Genomic DNA, 22,249 nt, shown 5'->3' on the forward strand with positions numbered 1-22,249 from the left:
TCTCAATCTTAACCCTCCATTTCTCATTGTGTCTTCTATTTAAGGAGATGCTTTCTTCATTGTCAAACCCTAATGACTAATGACTGATTTTGGAGTACTTGGCTACACTACGATCCTACTTGCAACCACATTCCGTTCTTTGTTGAGCTCTTGTGCATATAAAATCTGAGAGCAAATATATCAAGCAAGATCAATGGAGATAGGAAGAATGGAGATCAAAACCCTATTGGACATGTGATGGTATAATCTTTGTGATTTTGAGTTATTTTGCATTGTCTTAGGTTATCTTCATATGTTATGGTGGATCTGTGTTCATTGTTAGGCTAGGGTTTAGTGGTTGGATTCATTTTAGCCTTTCAGTATTGTTATTATTGTTATCCATTTTCACCATAAACATTTTGGCACGCCCCGTGGGACATGGATTTTTCTTAGATCTGTGTTTTTTGCAGATTTTTTTAACCCTATATTGCTATTTTGTAAAACAATTTGGAGAATAACCTTGTGCAGCTAGGGTTTTGGACACAAAATCAAGATCTTAGAGAGATTTGATCATATCTCACAAACGGCTTGGAAATTTTGCACCAAATGTTTTTTGCAGGTTGAAGAAAGTATCAGGAGCTCTCAAGTCAAAATTCAGAATTTTTGGAGCACATTTTCATTTTCTATGAATTTTTTATGATTTTTCATAAAAAATTAATTTTGAGAGCAAATGAGAGAATTTTTCGGATTTTCTTACATTTTTGGAAATATTTCATAATTATACACAGGATCTATTCTTTGTGATTTTAATTTTGATGCAAAATATTTCCCTAAAAATCGGATCTTTAAAAATTAGGGTTTTTCATTATTTTGATCAGATCTCACAAACGGCTTCGAATTTTGACATAAAATTTTTTGTGCAAGTCAGGAAAAGTATCAGAAAGATTTAGTAAAAATTTCAGATTTTTTGGATCTATTTTTCATTTTATATGAATTTTTTATGATTTTTCATAAAAAATTAATTTTGAGAGAAAATTTACAAATTTTTCGGATTTTCTTACATTTTTGGAAATCTATCAAAATTATACACAGGATCTGTTATTTTTTATTTTAAATTTGATGCAAAATTATTCTTCAAAAATCAGATCTTTGAAAATTAGGGTTTTGCATTATTTTACTCATATCTCACAAACTGCTTGGATTTGTTGCTGAAATTTTTTTGTGCAGGTTTGGAAGACCATAAGGACTCTCCAGTAAAAATTTTAGATTTTTTGGATCGATTTTGCATTTTATATGAATTTTTTATGATTTTTCATAAAAAATTAAGTTTTGGAGCAAATTAGCAAATTTTTTGAATTTTCTTACATTTCTGGAAATCTCTTGAAGTTTTACAGGTGGTCTTTTTTTATGATAAATCAGATCTTTTAATTAGTCAACAAAACGCATTATTGAAGGCCCCTATTTCACAAAGTCTTTTGGATCTAAAATTTACCTAACTTGTGTGCTTGCAGGAAGGGGTGATTATTTCAAACAATCCAAACTACTAATAAATCTTTTTTGCAGATCCTTGGCAAGGGTTTTTGGATTTTTATTGTGTGCCTTGTTTTCATAGACTAGCAAACACTTCAATTGGTGCACTAAAATTGAATCATTGTCTTTTGTGTCTTGAGCAATAGGCTCTTTTTGTTCAATCTTTAGAGGGCCTGTCTTCCCGTGTGGTCATTAGGACTACTAGTGAGAAGAGAACGACCCAAGTGGTAGCGAGGAAAACCCACCTCATCCGAACCACTATAATCAAATGTATTCATGGTGAAAACTATGGATAACGTGTGCTGATTAGTTCATACCGACACTATGTCTCCCCATAAACCCGTTTGATCAAATTTATTTGATCATTTGTAGGGCGTAACCCCTACCGGCTGGGAGCCTTCTGTATTTACAGAGCTGAAAGTGCCGCATGTATGGCCACACGAGCGGATGCCCTTACTAGCACCTTTTTGTTTTAGAAGCCCAAATCCTTCTAGTTGTTGGGGCAGGAGGTCGGACCTCTGGTAGCGGCCCACACACATATGGTTCTTAGTAGAGATACAAAGTTCGCCATGGGGAGTTTTCATGGGGACTGATGCTTGGCTGACCCGAGAAGTGAGTGCCGAGGGTGGAGCCAGTGAGGTCAAGCATCTAAGTATCCGCTCTGAATAGCGTAGCCTCGGGGGTAAAACCCCATGTGGGATCAACAACTATTGTCTTGGCCAGCCATAAGAATTGTGCTTGACTTATGTTAAACATTCAAACAATCAAGACCAAACAGCAAAACATTGTGTCTTTTGTGTCTTCAAGTGTATGCAAAACATTTTACATCAAACAACACACTTTTCTTGGAGTCATTGTCAGTCTAAACACTTGCAAACATTGAGTCCTCATCAACATTGTGTCCTCTTGTCACGAAAAATAGTCAAACATTCAGATTTGGTCACAACCAAAAACTTCACAAATTGGAAAAATTTCACAGTCCAGCAAACAAAAGAAATTAGTTTCGGAATACTTGAGCTTCCTAGGTTGTTTCTTCAGGTTTCATCTAGCATTCAACTTATCTTTGGGTCTCACAAAATCCATCATTGCTTTACACCTTACATTACATTCACATTTGTCTAAACTTGAGTAAAAAGGTCACTTGCTTGTCCTCATCATACTTTGTCAACACACTACATACAACTACACTTTGCTAAGTGGTCCCTCATCAAGGTTTCTTACCTTTGGGTCTCATTTGGTCTTACTTAGAGTCAAGGTCAGCTTACCTCATCAAGAGAAACGATCATCTCTTTGGAAGTCACACCTACTCTACTACTTACATACTTGGTCTTACACTTTGGACATTGCAAGTACACCTCAAGATTCATTTACACTCCATACAACTCTTGGTCTTCCATACTCTTTTCATATTTTTCATCTAGTTTCTCACATCTTGGTCTAATACCTAGTTCATGGTTGAAACCCGCCTTCAAAAATCTAGGAGAATAGCTAAAGAAGCTCAAGAATCCGCAAACATGAGTTCTTATGAGTATGACAATGATCTATTCTACAATCCTGAGCACACTACATTACCAGACATGAATGTTTATAGAAACAATCCAAATGTGGAAAGCGCAAACACTATAAACAACAATGCTACACACAATGACACAGTTGACAATTCTTCAATACTATCAGCAGACATACAAGAATCCATAATGGATCCCCATTTCAATCGATTGGTTGAGGAAATAATGAGGAGAGATAGACAATACTTCTTACACATGATGGCACAAAGTGGAGCCAAGATACCTCATGATTTTGACATGTCTCAAATAATGGAACATAGACCTTTGCAACAAACTCACTCCAATATGGATCAAAGGAGACCTAATAGTGGAGGAAATAGAGGACCACACATGGTACCTGAATCACCATCAGCTTTGCTTCAAAAACCAGAGGTCCCACATACACATGGTCAAACATATGATACTCACCTTCGCAGACCATTATGGAAGTCTTATGGAGAAAAATATGCTCAATCACATGCTCAAGGTATGGATCAATCAAAACAAGTAGATACTCAAAGGCATCCCCAAAATTTTGACACAAGGAGACCTCATGTCAAAATTGGGGGCAACACAATGGAAAATGAAAGGCCCATTGAATATGGTTTATACACACAAAACAGATATGGGGTTGCCCAACAAGAAGTTATGCCAAGTGCTCCATACATGTCGCAACAATATAGACCTCCATATGGACATGTCTACGATCAGTATCATCCATACATGCAACAAGCTCCTCCTCAAATGGGTGTTTCAAACATGGGGTATGCAACAAGAAATCAATCTCCTCCCAAGAATAATTTGGAGCAACAAATTAGAGATTTACAAAAGAAAATGGAGGACATGAGTACATCAAAACCTACATACACTATGAGAGATATATGTCCTTATCCCTTTGATAAGAGCATTCCAATGCCTCCATTTCCTCCACACTTTGTAACGCCAAAATTTGACAAATATAGAGGGAGAGGAGACCCCAAGGCACACATAAGACAATTCTTCACAGCTTGCATTGAGGTAGCGGCAGAAGAAACATACTTGATGAGGTTATTCCCACAGAGCTTAGGCGATCAAGCTATGGAATGGTTTTCTCAATTACCTCCTGGTATTAAGTCATGGGGCGACTTAGCAGAGGCATTCATTCAGCATTTCTCCTACAACATAGAAACAGATGTCTCAGTTACTACCTTGTGCAATACTAAACAAAAGAAAGGAGAATCTTTTGCGTCATTTTTACAAAGATGGAGAAACCTAGCTAGCAGATGCTCTTGTGAAATCCCGCAGAAACAAATGGTGGAGATGTTCACACAAAATGTTAACAAGGCTATTGGCTATGATCTCAGAAAAGCTTGTTTGTCTACATTCAAGGATGTTATTGAAAAAGGCCTAGCAACAGAAAAGGTCTTAATTGAACAAGGAGTTATCAAGCTATTCAAAGAAAACAAAGAGGACTTTAAAGGAAAGGACAAACAAAAATTTTGGAACAAGAACAAGAACACAGTTAATGATGGTGTTGTTGATGCCAACACAGTGCGACCCAAATTCATCTTTTCAGGATCAAGTTCTACAAACAATCAAGTGAATACTCAAACAACTTCTAGATCACGAAGGGAGTACACTCCATTGGGAGAACCACTTGAGTCAGTTTTCAAGAAGCTTGTGGCAAACAAGGTAATCACAGTTCTAGATTTTCCTCCATATGAACCAAAGGTTAAGCCGAATTGGTGGAATGATGATGAATATTGTGAATTTCATAAGAGCAAGGGTCATAAGACAGGAAATTGTCATCGACTGAAGAACATCATACAAGATCTCATTGATAGAGGTGACATTGAGATTGAGGGACATTCGTCTAATCAAGAACATGAGATGTTTAAGGAACCATTCCCAAAGCATGACAAAGGAAAAGCCCAAGTCACAAATGATCAGGACAACTATACTAGAGCACCTTACAACTATGATTCTACTATCTATCACATCTCAATGGACAATCATATCTCTACTATTACCATCAAGAACAAAAATCCTGAGAATCCTTCTCAGAGACCCAAGATTGTCCTAAGGGGTGGGATCTTCTTCTAAGCATACCTCTGAATGTCATGTTACAACTCATCGAGGTAAAATCATGTTGCCAGGTGCCTCTACTAAGAATACCAATCCTTCATCAATCAATCCTGAGAATGACCTTGTAGAACAGTTAGGGAAGACACCCGCGCTCATCTCTATTCTTGAGCTCTTACGCATATCCCCCGCTCATAAAGCTATCCTTGACAAAATCTTGAGAGACACTACCATTCCTACTGATCTGAATGTGGACCATTTTCAAGCCATGGTGGGATACCTTTCCATTCCACATTCCCTTACGTTCACAGAAGCCGATGACGCCTCCATAAGTCAGCCACATAATGCACCTTTACACGTTGAAGCCTTCATACATAAACACCGAATAAAGCGAGTCCTGATAGATGGAGGAGCAAGTCTTAACATTTGTACCTTGAGTACCATAAGACAATTGGGATATTCTGACAAAGCTATGAATTCTACAAACCAAATCACCATTAAGGCCTATGATGATGAAGAGCGTTCGTCCAAGGGCACGGTCACCTTACCATTAAGAATTGGGCCAGTTACAAAGGATGTGGTTTGTCAAGTACTTGATCTTGATCTCACATACAACATATTGCTAGGACGTCCATGGATTCATGAGATGAGTGCAGTCCCATCTACATATCATCGATGCATCAAGTTCCCACACAATGGAGCTGAAGTGACTGTCAAAGCGGATCCAAATCCATTCATATATTGCAACAATCTACAACCTAGATCAGAAATAACTATCCCAGTCAATTGCGAAGCTATTCCTTCATCGGCATATGTGGATCCTGAATCCTTAAAAGCTTCTACATCAAAACAGGCAGAGCTAAAAGAAGACAAATTCAAGTTTAAAGACATGGGATGTGGTGAGTATATCTTTCATGTTGATCAACTCCCACTATCTCCTAAGGTATTCAGTCGACAGGAACATCCTACAAACAATTTGCAATGCCAAGGAATTGGGTGTGAACCACCTAGTGTTGTGGCTACTAAGTTTGAATGCAAATATCCTCTAGTGGTGCAAGCAACTCTTGATATCAATAGTCCTAAGAGTGGTTCCAACAAAGAATCTATTGAGCGTATTGCCAGCCCTCTTGAGAGCTCACATAGCCTTACTATTTCATCCACTCATTCCATTTCCACTCCACTCCCAGACTTGGATGAACAAGAATTACAAAAGCCCTTACTAATTGGGGATCAAAAATCAAGCTTTGAAAAGAAAAATCTAAAAGTCAAAAATAAAGAGAAGTCCTTTAGTCCAAATCAAAATCAAAAGCTACTGGACTCTACAAAAATCAAAGTCAAGGATAAAAATCCTATGAAGCAAAAAGAGAAAGAGTTGATCTCCCCTAATACCAAAATAACTGGGGGCAAAAGTTCTAAAATTTCAAGTAAAAAAGAACACTTGTTGATCCTAAGTCTCCATCATGCTATCCTACTTTCACTTCTCTTTGCAATCATAAGCCTTCATCACTCATCTACTTGTTCCACACATCCTTTTCCTTCTAGTGATACATCATGGACCTTTAATGGAGCTTCCTCAAAGGACTTTGCTATCAGTGATGCCCAAACTTCTTTAGGTGACACGCATACGGGCCTGTGTAGTCCACACACTAGTAATTCTATCTCAATTCCTTCATCCAGGAAGACAGTCACTCGAGCTACACATCATTCGCTCAAGGAACAATGCAGTTACAATCACAAAGTCAAGCCTCGCACATTTGAAGTAGGTGACTTAGTACTCAGAGAGAACCCCAAGAATCAGCAAGACAGAGATAAGAAGGGCAAATTTGAACCCAACTGGCTTGGTCCTTACATCATCACAGCAGCATATGGATCTGGGGCATATCAGCTCTCAACTATAGAAGGTGAACCCTTGGAGGATCCTATCAACAGCATGCACCTTCGCAGGTTCTACACATAGCTTTTCAGAGCATCTTAACGCAAAAATACAAAAAAATCAAAAAATTTCAAAAATACAAAAAGAAATTATAAAACAAAAAAAATCGTTACATGGTGAAAACCTGGCCAACAGGCACCTTGTGACAACAAAAAAATTGAAAAATCCAAAAAAGTAAAGAGAAATAATTTCGTCCAATGGTAAAAACCACTTCGGTGGCGCCCTGGGCAAGTACCATGGTGAAAACTGGGTCACCAGCGCCATGCGTAGGGACTTTGCTCCTCCCTCCTTCAGGATTCACTTTCATCCTTTCACTTTGCACACACTCACAACTTATTCGCTCACAATAAACTTACCCATTCCCATCATGGCTTGTTATTGATCTACCTAAGATTGGTTAGCCATCCATAACCCTCCCTTTTCACTCCCTTTCCATCCATAATAAATCAGATCCTATCTGTGGCTAAGGCAAAATCCTACGTCTAGTGATGGGTGTGGAACTGAGAACATCACATGTTTCGAGGAGTACAGTTTCTTCCAGCTTCCTTCAGTCTATTCGCGCACAATCCGCAATAAAGCAACATTTGCATCACAGATCCGCAATAAAGTTTCATCTTCTCCGCAATAAAGTATCAGTTTCATGGATTCAGTCAGTTTCAGATAAGACACAGCAGCAACAATGAGCTTCAACAAAATCAAATCTTTCAACAGACTCAGACAACATATGGTTCAGTGCTATCTATCCTTTTTGTGAAAGTGAACATTGTGACCACAATCAAATAAGACTTAAACAAGTGACAAGAGACACTAAACTTGAGGACTACAGTGGATGTTGGTGTCGAGTCTTGGTTTTCTTTTGATTTTATCTTTTTGGTGACATGTCTTTTAGCTTTTCCAGGATGTCTTTGACTAGAGATTCTATCTCCAGGATGTCTTTGACTAGAAAGGCGAGGATGGGGTATCGTCACCTATTTGCATTTGCTGTCTATGGATTGTCTTTTAGTAATGCTATGACTTGTCCAAGGATATGAGGACACTATGAGTCTAGTATGAACTGGGGCATTCCTTGTTTGTGACTGTCTTATCTCCATGCAAACAGGTACAATGACTTTCTGGGCCGAACATATGCCTCGATTGTCATAACCTATTCTGCCATAATAAAGCTCAATGATGATAACGCACAAGAAGCTCTTTCACGTTCATATCTTCTGTCTTCCATCCCCCTTTCTTGATTGACTTCCATTGTCCTTCTCGAGTCCGCGTAGCCTACTATCACATGACTGAGTATAATGACACACCAAAAACATTTGCATTTCATGTAGCTACACCTACATCACCACATATAAGCATTTCATACATACATATAGATATCACAATTGCATCACATCCTGCATACAACACCTGTTAGCACAATTTACATCTGCATTATCATATTCATCTGCATTACATACATTCACATTTGCATCATGCATACACATATAAAACATAAACGAACAAAAAAAAAAAATATTGCATTGCATCATATACATATTTGCATCCATATCATAAGCATCACATAAGAACATCTCATCACATAGGTACACATGCATATAGCTGCCGCAAAGATGCATCATCTCATATATATATATATATATATATATATATAAAGTGTCATGATACAATGATGTCAAAATCATATGGCTACAATCACCCGCAGGTGTCTACATCATTATATAAAATGGTACAAAACTGATATAGAGGAACTCACTGATCACTCCTGCCAACACTATTGGTAGTGCTAATCCTATCCATGTCATGGTATCCCATGCCACGTGTCCCACCCTCATCTCCAGTCTTGGATCCTAGAACACTCGTCTAAGGGCATCCTTGTCTCCGTCTCGATCATACGGAATCAACTCTCCATCAATCGGTATCCGCAGAATCCTATAGACATCCTCAAGGGTGACTGTCATCTCACCCATCGGCAGATGAAATGTGCATGTCTCTGAATGCCATCTCTCGGCCAACGCAGTCAACAAACCCATGTTTGCCCAAAACTCAGGCACAAATAGCACATGTGTAAGACCCATCTCCTCAATCGCAATCATATCCTGAATCGACAACTCTGGTCGCAACCTCTGAGTCGATGGGAATCTCTCCCGTGACTCCAACATAGGCAGATACTCCTGCAGTCACACAATCAATCTTGTCAGTTATCGTGGCATTCACTGTTTATCACAAAATGCTACTTGCTACCTCAATGCATATGCTTACCTATCCTAGTGACACTCACTGTTCATCACAAAGTGTTGCTATCTATCCTAGTAGTACTCCCTGTTCATCACAAAGTACTACGTGTCTGACACTCACTGTTCATCACAAAGTGTTACTCACATTTGCACTCCCTGTTCATCACAAAGTGCTGCTCATATTTTAGTACTCCCTGTTCATCACAAAGTACTCTATCTTGGTACTCACTGTTCATCACAAAGTGCCTTGATCTATCTTAGTCTTCCCTAGAGGACCTTCTTGAGTGTATCCTCTCAGCAGCTTATCCAATCGACAGCATATGTTCATCACAGAACTGCCGATTTGACCTGGAAGACATAAATGCGCATTTATTACATTACCTAGTATGAATTAATGACAATAATAAATGCATCAAAGTACGAGGAGGTTTTGTGGTACTTACCGGCTCTCTTGCCTCTGCTGGCCTCTGAAATCGGTGAACACGGTCGAATCTGTGAATGAAGGCCATCGCTGCTGACTGCTGCTGCTCTTTTCTCGCTCTGCATTGTGATCTTGTAAGGGTGTGGATGACAATGAGGATGTCTTTTGCCCGTGGTCTATCTTATAGCCTACCCTAGCCCTCGCCCTCATTTCCCGAGTCAGTATTCTTTATCCCGTGACTTTGTCACTTTATCTGGTCAATCCCGTCTTTCTTATCGAGAGATTGTCTGCAATCTTTTCAAACATTTTCATCCAATCTCTCGAGGGGGCATATCATTCCCATCTTGGGGCAACTCTGTATCAGTTCATCTTATCTTCTTTGAAACAACGCAACAAGCCGCATTGTCTCAAAGAGGGGCAAAATGTAGACACCTAAAATTGTCATGTCTAATTAAATAAATATTTTATTTATTTAATTATCTAAGCCTAATTCTTCTATTAATTAAATAAATCTTTATTTATTTAATTAATTCATTTATCCTCTTCTAGCCTTATTTCTCATTTAAATAAATACATTTATTTATTTAAATTATCCCTTTCCTAAATTAAATAAATATTTTATTTATTTAATTGTCCTACTTCTTCTATTAATTAAATAAATCTTTATTTATTTAATTAATTCATTATCTTTTTCTACCCATGACACATGTCATTCATCTCTTAATTCATACACTACCTACCCCTTTCATTATTTTATTATTTCCTTTACCTACCCTCTAATCTTAGCCGACCTCTCTTTTTACACCTCTCAATCTTAACCCTCTATTTCTCATTGTGTCTTCTATTTAAGGAGATGCTTTCTTCATTGTCAAACCCTAATGACTAATGACTGATTTTGGAGTACTTGGCTACACTACGATCCTACTTGCAACCACATTCCGTTCTTTGTTGAGCTCTTGTGCATATAAAATCTGAGAGCAAATATATCAAGCAAGATCAATGGAGATAGGAAGAATGGAGATCAAAACCCTATTGGACATGTGATGGTATAATCTTTGTGATTTTGAGTTATTTTGCATTGTCTTAGGTTATCTTCATATGTTATGGTGGATCTTTGTTCATTGTTAGGCTAAAGTTCCTAGAGACAACAAAGATGACAGATTGATATGGAGGGAAACCCCTGATGGAAATTACTATGTTTCCTTAGTTGTGGCTATCCATAATGAGTCTGTGGAAGATTCTCCTATTTGGGCTAAAGTCTGGAACAAGAAGTTAGTCCCTAAGGTTAATATCTTTTTTTGGATTTTTATCCAAAATAAGGTTTTAACCATGGACAACCTTCAAAAGAGACGTTTTGTTTTTCCTAATAGATGTTCTCTTTGTTGCAGGGAAGAAGAGATTGCCTACCATATTCTTAATCAATGCTCTTTTAGCCAGGAAATTTGGAAAATCATCTTAAGCAGGTGGAACTTGAGCTGGGTTTTTCCGAACACCCTAGGAGAATCCTGGCAGCAATGACACTGCCCCAGTTCTAATCCTAAGATTGTGGAAACCTGGAGACTCACTCTTCCGAATGTTATCTGGAATATTTGGAAAGAGCACAATAATAGGATTTTTAGGGATAAAAGTTCCATCCCTGAAGTGGTAGTGGATAAAATTTACAGGAGCATATTTGAATGTATCTATGGTACTGATTATGGACCAGCTGGTAAAGAAAACTTCACTGACAATTGGAACATCTCTACTACTACTAGTAGTAGGGAGAAGGGAAGAGAAGGACATGTCTAGTGTTTTCCTCCTCAGGGGTGGATTAAGGCTAACTTTGATGGGGCCTCTAAGGGGAATCCGGGTAAAGTTGGATATGGGGGCATTGTCAGGAATTTTGTTGGAAGTTGCTTAATGGCGGTAGCTGGTCCTTTGGGTAGTCAATCTAGTCACTTAGCTGAAGCCTCTACTGCCCTAAACACCTTAATTATAGCTAAGAATTTTAATCATGAGAAATTATGGCTCGAGGGAGATTCACTTAATATTATTAAGTGTTTGAAGGGGGAGTTGGAGCCATCATGGTCAATTGAAAATATTATCATGAAAGCTAGGGAAATTATTGCCAGTTTTAAAGATATTATAATTCAAAATGCCTTTAGGGAAAAAAATGCGGCAGCGGACTATTTGGCGAACCTTGGAGTTAACTTTGATTCTCAAATTATCTGGCATGGGGAAGATGTCAACTCAAACATAAAAGAGCTCCTTAGAAAGGACAGATATATGGGTAGGGAGGGACAGCTCAATCATGATGGAGATTATGATTAATTTATGCATTGATGGTGGGGTAATCATTACCTAGAACAGTGATAGATCCCCAACCATTTCTTATATTACGCCGCACACTTTGTGGGTCACCCAATTCAAAATCTTGAGCAACAACAGGAAAGAAGAGCTGAGTTTGCAGAAGAATAGTGCCAAAAATCTAAATTCAAAGATGGGAGGAGACCTTAGGAGGGAAGAACAAGACAATATGTCAACATGGAAAGCGATGCCAAAAGTGTGGGTGAAGCTGGAGAAAGGGTCCCTCACAAGCTTCATGGAGAAGCTTGTGGATTATGATAAAGGTATGGTAAATCTCGTCGTTTCCAAAATCTCTGAAAACTGGTGTAATGGTTCATTTAAAATCTATGGGGTTAAGTTTAAGTTGGACGCAGGCCTTATAGTTATTGTGATTGGCATGCCCCATTCTAGGCTTAATTTTTTTAGAGACCTTAAAGTCTCTAACAATGCGGTGAACCTAAAAACTCACTGAGGCAAGACTAGATTATGATAGGTGAACCTATGAACTCCTGAAAAACCTAGAAAAAAGGGGAAAAATGCAGATGAAAAAAGGGAGAATGATGACAGGGAGCATATAAATTGGAAGCAAGATATGGAGGAGAAGATCAAATCGCTGGAAGAAGGGAGAAAAGCAATGAAAAATATGTTGAGCTTTATCCTGAATATCCTATCAGTTGTCACAAAAAATTTGGAGTATATTGCTCAGGCCTTTGATCACACAAGCTCTCCCAAACCGGTGGTGGATCTTGACGTGGATGATGAGACAATCCAGATTGGTAGCGGTGAAGCTACTCTGGCTGGTGGTACTGCTAAGAGGATGAGGGCAAGTGTCAAGAAAGTTGTGGCTACTTCAACCAAGGATCTCCCAAACCTCAGGGATAACATCAAAGATCTGCATGGGATTAGCATCTCCTTGGCTAGTGCCCTGGAAAAAATCAATTAGTTACTCTTTCTGGGTCTGGTGGGTTTTGCTGGCTTTGTGGGGCTTTTGTCGATTTTTAATGGTTTTTTGTTGGCTTTTAGTTGGCCTGTTCTTTTTTGTCTCGTGGTTCTTTTTCTGTTAAGCTCTAGTTGTTGAAGGGATTCGGGGCCCCTTCAAAACCTGTTTTTACCTTAATCAAAAACATCATCATCTGCAACTTGCTTGCCGATATCACATCATTTGTTGGTTCTCCTCCTTTTGTCATCTCCTCCTTAACCAATGTTTCACTCAATCTGATCATCAATTTCTCACATGTTTGCCATGTCTGATTTCTATTCTTTTCTTCTCCCCCTTTGACAACAATGCCAAAGATGTAAATGCGTCACTTGTCTTTAATTCTATTGTTGCCTCTTTCATCATCTCTGCTACATAAATCAAAAAAATTATAACAGAGCATTAAATCAAAAATTTACATCAGACTTGCTCCCCAAAGGAGTAGCCTATACCTTCATCAATCCTTAGTGAAAAATAAACATAAAATTCATAGGATTGATGGATATCCATCATTTTAGTTCTTCCAGTGTAGGGGTCTAACCCCTAGTTTACCTCTAAGAAACTCAAAGGTATCATTCGGTAAGGGCTCAGTAAAGATATCAGCTAACTAATTCTTACTCTTCACATATTCCATCTTCACCTCCTTGTATTGAACTCTTTCCCTTAGGAAGTGATACTTCAATTCAATGTGCTTGGTTCTAGCATGAAGTACAGGTTTCTTAGAAATGTTGATTACACTTGTATTATCACAATAGATAGTCACTGGTTCTAACATATCTATCTCGAATCCTTCTAGCACATGTCTCATCCATATTGCCTACATGCAATTCATGGATGCAGCTACATACTCAGCTCCAGTTGTAGATTGACAAACACAAGTTTGTTTCTTTCTCATCCATGCCACTAATCTTCCTCCAAGTAGAAAAGCTCCACCAGTTGTGCTTTTCTGATCATCCACATTACCTACCCAATCAGTATTAGTAAAGACATCTAAGGTAAAATCACCTTTATAGGGATACCATAAATCATAGTCTACTGTGCCTTTGAGGTACCAAAAAATTCTCTTCACAGCCACCATGTGACTTTCTTTAGGCTCTTTTTGAAATCTAGCCACTAATCCAACATCATGAGCAATGTTCGGTCCGCTATGGACAACATAGTGTATCTTGCCAATCATAGATATGTACTCTTTTTCACTAACATCAAGGGAATCATCTTTCTGTGACAACTTGCAACCAGTCACCATCGGTGTCCCTACCGGTTTGCAGTCTTCAATGCTGAAAGTCTTCAACACCTCTTTGATATACTTGGTCTGAAAAATAAAGATGCCATCATCTAGTTGTTGAGCCTATAAGCCAATAAATAACTTAATTTCACCAATTAGAGACATTTCAAATTCCTTTTTCATTATATCAGCAAAGTCCATACACATATCATCATTGCCACAAAAAAATATGTCATCAACAAATACTTCTGCTATCAGCATCTTGTCTCCATCAGTCTTCAAATAAATGTTGTTGTCCGCGCTCGTACATTGGAATCCAATCTTGATCAAATGTGCATGTAATCTCTCATACCATGCTCTTGGTGCCTGCTTAAGACCATACAAAGCTTTATGCAATTTACACACCATGTCTTTATCATCGATCAAGGAAAATCCATCCAGTTGTTCAATGTATACTTCTTCTTCTAGAATCCCATTCAGAAAGGCTAACTTGACATCCATTTGGTAGACTTTGAATCCCTTATATGCAACAAATGCCAATAGCATCCTTACACCTTCTAATCTAGCAATAGGTGCAAATGTTTCGCCATAATCCTCACCTTCCTCTTGAGCATACCCTTTGCAGACTAACCTTGCCTTGTTTCTTACAATCCTTCCTTCTTCATCCAATTTATTCCTAAAGACCCATTTTGTTCTAATTACATTCTTATCCTTCAGTCTAGGAAAAAGTGACCATGTCCGATTCTTCTCAATTTGATCTAATTCTTCATTCATTGCCTTAACCCTATCATCATCTTTTAGTGATTCCTTAACTATCTTGGGTTCAATTGTAGATATCAAACATGAGTTCTCTCAGATCTTTCTCCTGCTTTGCACACCTGCATTCTTAACACCAATTATCAGCTCTTGTGAATGATTCAATCTGACATATCTAGGTATTGCATGTGTTGGTTCTGCATCTTCTTCATCTGGTTCTTCATCTTCTTCCTCATTGTCATCGCTTACTGGTTGAGCACCTAGCTCTGCATTTGCCAGTTGTTCATTATTCTTTCCTTCTGGTTCAATGATCATAAACTTTTCCTCATTGTCATCCTTTTTAGGTTCAGATCTGCTTGTACCTTTAGACTTATCAAATAAATCATCAACTTTTACATTAGCACTTTCAACAATTTTCTTAGTTCTCTTATTGTAACATTTATATGCTATACTCTTAGAAGAGTAACCAAGAAAAATTCCCTAATCAGATTTTGCATCAAACTTCTCAGTGTAGTTATCTCTCTTGATAAAACATTGACTTCCAAAGATTTTAAAGTAACTAACACAAGGATTTTTTCCATACCATAGCTCATAGGGTGTCTTATTGCTACCTCTTTTTACCAGTACCCAATTTAAAGTGTATACAGCAATACTGACTGCTTCTCTCCAAAACATTTTGGATACATTACCCTGTAATAACATGGTTCTTGCATCTTCAACTATTTTTCTATTCATCCTTTCTACTATGCCATTTTGTTGTGGTGTCCTCGGAGCATACATTTATCTCTTTATACCCTGTTCATCACAATACTTAACAAATTCATCAGATGTGAATTCACCACCTCGGTCTGATCTTAAACACTTCAAGTTCTTACCAGTTTCCTTCTCAACCAGAGCTTTAAATTATTTAAATTTATTAGAATGCTTATGATTTCTCTCTCAAAATTGTTACCCACATCATTTTAGAGTAGTCATCGGTGAAGATCATGAAATACCTATCACCATAATAACTCTTTGTTCTCATAGGGCCATAGAGATCGGTATGTACCAAATCTAAAACATTCTCAAAAATACCATTCTTTCTCTTGAAAGAAATAGAGGTCATCTTACCGATTTGACAATCTTTTCATATCACACTATCTGGTTTGACAAGTTGGGGTAATCTTCTTACAACACTTGACTTGCTTATCTTAACCAAATTATCAAAATTTACATGACAACATTTTTTATGCCATAACCAACTATCTTCAATTATTGCAACCAGACAATTATTAACATTATTATTCAAATGGAATAAGTTACCTCTAGTTTGCTTCCCGGTAGCAATCAGTTCACCATTACTTCCAAGTATTATGCAGACTCCACTCTTAAACTCAAGCAAATAACCTTTATCATTGAGCTAACCAACACTTAAAATATTATGCTTAAGACCATCAACCCAAAATACATCATCAACATTACTCTTTCCATTTAAAGAGATTGAACCTTTACCTTTCACCATGCAAGGAGAGTTGTTTCCAAATCTAACAACACCTCCATCAAATTCATTAAGGGTTATGAACTTACTTTTTTCTCCAGTCATGTTGTGTGAGCAGCCACTATCTATAATCCATTCATCACTATTCTCCATATGAGATACTAGTGCCTTTTTTATCAGAGAGTTCCTCCTTCACAGCTACAAACACAATTTCTTCATTGTCATCTTCTTCTTCTGACTCCTCATTGGTCACACCTTCATCTACTACAACATAACAATGTTTCTTGCCCTTTCCTTTGAATCTTATAAACTTTTTTTTCTTATTGGTGTTAGGGCAATTAGCAGCAATATGACCAATTTTATTGCAAGAGAAACACTTCAAAGGTAGCTTGCCTTTATACTTACCAGTGCCTCTTGGAAATCTTTTTGCTAACAATGCCTCAAGTTCCATCACTTGATTTTCATTGTCTTCATTTCCTCGGTTACTTCCATGACTTGTCCTGCACTAATGATTTTGACATATATCTTTTCCTTTTCTAGCAAATGAACCAGTAATAGAAGCTTTAAACGCAGATTCAATAGATTTTTGTCACACTATTGTCAAAACTATTTAACTCAAAGTTGTAAGATTACCAATTAATGAATCAACAGTTACCTTATCCTTTCAAATGGATCTAAGTTCTTGGATTGTCGATACTCTTATAGCATACTGAGGTTGAAGAGTTTTGAGCATCTTAATTACTATTGTATCATATTCTATTTTGCCTCCAGCACTCTTAATGCCGCCAACAACTTCTTTAATTCTCTGACCATACTGTCTAATATTCTCTCCTTCAAGCATTCTCATGTCATCAAACTTTCCTCTCAATCTTTCCTCTTTGGCTCTCTGAACATGCTCATCTCCTCCATAGATTGTCTCTAACTTTTCCCAAACCTCACCTGTACTTTCCAATCCTTGAACATTAATATATTTTGAATCAGATAAAGTACTTACAATAGCTTCTAGGGCTTGCATGTTATCTTCTTGTTCTCTGAGTTCATCTGGTGTCAAGGGAGTAGTGGCAGTATCAACATATGTTGTTTCAACTTGCTTCCAATATTGTGCACCAAGACCTTTGATGTAGATCTTCATTCTATCTTTCCAGATCTTGTATTTATCCTTGTTGAACTTGGGACCCTCTTTCTTCATCATCTTGAATTCCTCATAATATTTTCCTCAAGCAGTTAGGCTTTCTGCATACAAAGAACCAAAGCTCTAATACCAATTGTTAATCCTATGAGGATCCGGTTAATACTGAGAAGGGGGTGAATTAGTATTAACAACAATTGAAACTGTAAACTCAAAAACAAACTTATCTCAGATCTGAAACCATTTAACAAATATCTCAACTTCTGTAATCAGATCTAATACCCTCTTTATCAGATTTGCTTAACACATTAATCAAATAATTTACCAATACTTTCACCACCAAAGCAATCATATAAACCTGATCATTTACCAATTTATTAACCTTATCAGCAAGATCAAAAACTTTCTCAAACAACTTCTTATCAGTACCGGTAAGCTCTGATAAACTTCTGATAAAACATCATAACCGGTGTCTCAGAAATAATGCATGAAATGAAATATAAATAAGAACATCACATAAAAAAGTGTTTTCTGTATCTGGTCGTTGGCCAAGTGACTCTCGCAGGGTGATCTTGTATCCCCCGGCCTTTTTTGTGAATATGTACTTTAATATTTCTTATTAATAGAGAAGGCCTATTCATCAAAAAAACATTCCACACATGAACACCATAAGTTTTTGGCGTGGAAATCCAAATAGGGAAAAACAACGGTAGGAGTTGGCACCCACAAATATTTGTACTCTTTTGAAGTATGCCCTATTAGGAGCTTACAATACACCCAATTAGGAGCATACCCTATTAGGAGTCACCCGATTAGGGGATTTGCCTTGCAGCTTGGTTAGGAGCTTGATGATCTGTTAGGATCAACCTCGTGAGAGGATTTAACACTCTTTTGAGAGTTTCCCTGTTAGGGGACTTAAATGTTTAAGGCCTATTAGGACCTACCCGGTTAAGGGATTTAACCTGTTGCTACTGTTAGGGAACAACAATAAGAAAATGATATGTTTACTTGCACTTCTCTACTTGCTTGACCAGATCTAGTTATAAACAACACTTTGCAACTCTCAGGCAGATCTCACACTTCTATTGGACGGCTTAACATATTCTTTAAGACCATGGACACAATGAACATCAACTGTGTCATCCTAAATAGCCATCTCAACTAGGTCGGCCACAAAACCTAATTACATCATGAATTTACAATTCAAATCATAAGAGATCATCATAGATTGTTATACAGATCATTACAACAAATTAAAATGCAATATCAACCGTTGGTTGATCATAACCAATCACAGAAATCCGATCTGTATCCTCAAAACACTCTACTAGGCATTTCATTGATTCCTAAGAAAATCTTCATTGAATCATGCCAAAATAGCTATCAAATCATTCACATGGGTTGTGCCATGTTACAAACTTGGTGTAGACTCATTGTCAATCACCATCATAATAGAAATCATTATCGGTTTGATGATTCCTTCACCGATCTTTAAACCCTACTAAAACCTAAGCAAAACTTCATTAGAAATTTGAAACACGCCTTCCGGTAATCATCAAAAATTTTGGTTCCGATCATATACACCTTTCCATGATATAATTTCACCATCCAAACTACAAATCACTAATCATCGCCGATCAACCGATCCAATCAAAACAATTCTACTTTACCGATTAAAGTCCTATTTCACATACTTTAGTTCACTGCAGGTAAACCCTGTCTTCCAGTAAACCAAATCACTTAGATGAAAAAACAGAAACATCAGGAACATCAGTTGCCAGCAATGACAACACAAATAACTGATCATGTCATCTATTCATAGAATCTCAGTCTCTTCATCACAAATAGACGTCAATCCTTTATCGGTGCAGTCATCCAACTTCAACTACATCACCTCATCTGTATCAGTTATGCTAAATGCCAATAGTGATCCCATTCTTGAGCCTTATATTTCATCTCCTCCTATTGATATCACATCTACTATTGCACCCAATGATGCAAATGTCACTACAGTTTTAGCTTCTTGTGATTCAGTACAGTAGGATATACCTTCTCTTCTAGATTCAATTCCTTTGGATGACTGCTTGACAGACATTGTAGGTTTGTTTGCAGAGTCCTACATTGTAGATTTGGGAGACATCATTAATGATATTCATCTTCTCTTTGATGGAGATGATCCTTCTTCAGTTGTTGTGAGGGAACACTCTGACCCTCTTATTCATTCACTACATGATCATTCTTTCAAGGTTGATATGATTGTGGTACTTATGTACAATATTTGGAGGAGGTCTCTTTATCCTTAGAGGAGACACTTGAGTCTTTGGATCATTTTCTACATTCATCTTCAATAGATCTTGGATTGTCATTTTCAACAGTGTGGACTAGTACACCTAATTTGGAGGGGGAAACTTTCTGCATCAACATGGGGACACTTGAGTAGGTTTCAAAGACTCCATACATCTCGAGTTTTTTTCCTACAGCTTCCCTTCATGATTGAGGAGACTTTATGGATACACCTTTGGTTTTTTTTCTTCTTAAGGGGAGGAATTTTTTTCAATGGTCATCGAGTAGTTTCTTCATTTATCTTCAATCTTCTACCATTGGTGCACATTCTACATTAGAGGGTGTACTTGTTTTTTCTTCTTCTCTTTTATGGCAGGGACTTTTTCCTCAGATGGGGTTTTATCCTTCACATACTTCTTCTTTGGCGTTTCTTTTCTATTTTTATCTCTCTTTTGATGGGGATTTTTTTCCCATATGGTTTTCTCCCTTTCTCTTCTTGTGAGAGATTGCATTACATTTGTACATGGGTACCTAGCATAGCCTCGTAGTTGGGACCCATCTTGCATAGTTCGCTTGAGTCCACATTCCCCTATGTTGCACTTAAGGGGGGGTGTTGGTGTAAATTATGTCTCATAATTACACTTTGCTTAAGTTGACTTAGGGTAATGTGTTTCATTTTAATTTGGATATGAGACAGTTAGGGAAGTGTGCACATAGGGAATTTGGTTGTAGGAGAAATTCCACCTTTTGTGGTCTTATCTTGTTGTTACATTCCACCTTCGGTGGGTGATCCACCTCTTGTGGAATATTTTTTTATTTCTCCTACCTACCCTTGTTTCTCATTGGGCCACATGTCATGATTGTGTGCTCACATATCCATATGGCCTTGCCTTTATAAGTAGTCTCATCTACATTGCATATAATGATCCAATTGATAGTATTTTGTATCTTGATGAGAATATAGTTTGTTCTTATCAATATTTTGTCTCTCTTGTTTGTGCTATTCACTGTTCTCTAGATCTTGACTATTTTTGACAAATTCTTACACTCACCAAGAAACCATGGCAATGATACTCAAACAAAATCAATAAGAATTGAATTGTTATACATATACTAGATTCAAAAATGTAGAACTTTACAAACAATATTAATTCCATTGCAATAATGAAATGAATCTAGTTCAAAATAATGGCCTTTAATATATTCCTAGATTTGAAAAAACTATTATCCTCACAATTTTGCATCAAAAATTTTCCTTTAGCACCCCAATGTCAAATCATTTTCCCACACTCTTCTAAATTGACCTCTAATTTTTATGTGCTCTTCTTTCTCTATTTTCTCCCTCCAAAACTGTCCCATTTTTCCCTTTTAAAAATTAACTTGTGAATGTTTTACAATTTTTAGAAAGTCTTTTGATTATTTTCCACGTGTGTTTATCTGGTTTTGGATTAAGGCAAAAACAGGTTTTTATATGGTTGTTCATTCAACATGTTCACAATTTACAGAAATGTGACAACTTATACTTGTTCTTCGAGCAATTATTCACACTCATTAGGCTTGAGATTTTCTTAAAATCTCAGCACCTTCACATTACTTATCAATAATTAGGTTTCATCAATAAATAATATCGTTTTCTCCCATTGGAATTGGATTGTGTGTCTTAGTGATGTCTTGATGTGTAAACTTGGGGATTAAGAGTCAAGGGTCAGTCTAATACCTTGCCTTCTTCAATTTACATTGATGGGTAAAGTCACATGAGTCAAACATCACCCTTTCCTATAGAGTGTCAAGATTTAGAAGGAAACTTGAACACTTAACCTTTTTGGCATTGAGCCATGCAACTCACCAATAACACATGTATGCTTTCCATTAAGAAGTCAGGGTTCTTTACAATACTGTATCTATTATTTTTTAGATGTCGAGGTTTGTAGATATCTTCAAAATTCTACTAGGATTGTTGGGATTTTTTGTTAAATCATCATCCTCACTAGGAACTTCAACAACATTAGGTGTTTAGTAAGGAATAAGGACCTATCAAGGGATTCTAGGGTTTTATGAACTCTATAAACTTTTATTTCATTTTTTAGGAGGTCCAAATTTTCAATACAATTTTTTAGGAGGTCTAAACCTCTAATTTGACATATTTCACTCACATTTTATCCTTTTTCTCCAAAGAAAAACTATAGGTACTCATTAGGCTCCTTTACACATTTAAGCTTTCAAAATTGGAAAAAAGTTTTGGTAGAAATAAAAAAACTAACCTTATGACAAATTGTTGTGGCCGTTCCTAATTAAGGTCCTTAAGAAATATGGGTTCAAAGGTAGATTCTTGAAAATATTTATAGAATGCATGACTATCCACTCCTATTCAATTCTTGT

This window comes from Cryptomeria japonica, chromosome 10 (assembly GCF_030272615.1).
Source record: "Cryptomeria japonica chromosome 10, Sugi_1.0, whole genome shotgun sequence".
Taxonomy (NCBI): Eukaryota; Viridiplantae; Streptophyta; class Pinopsida; order Cupressales; family Cupressaceae; genus Cryptomeria; species Cryptomeria japonica.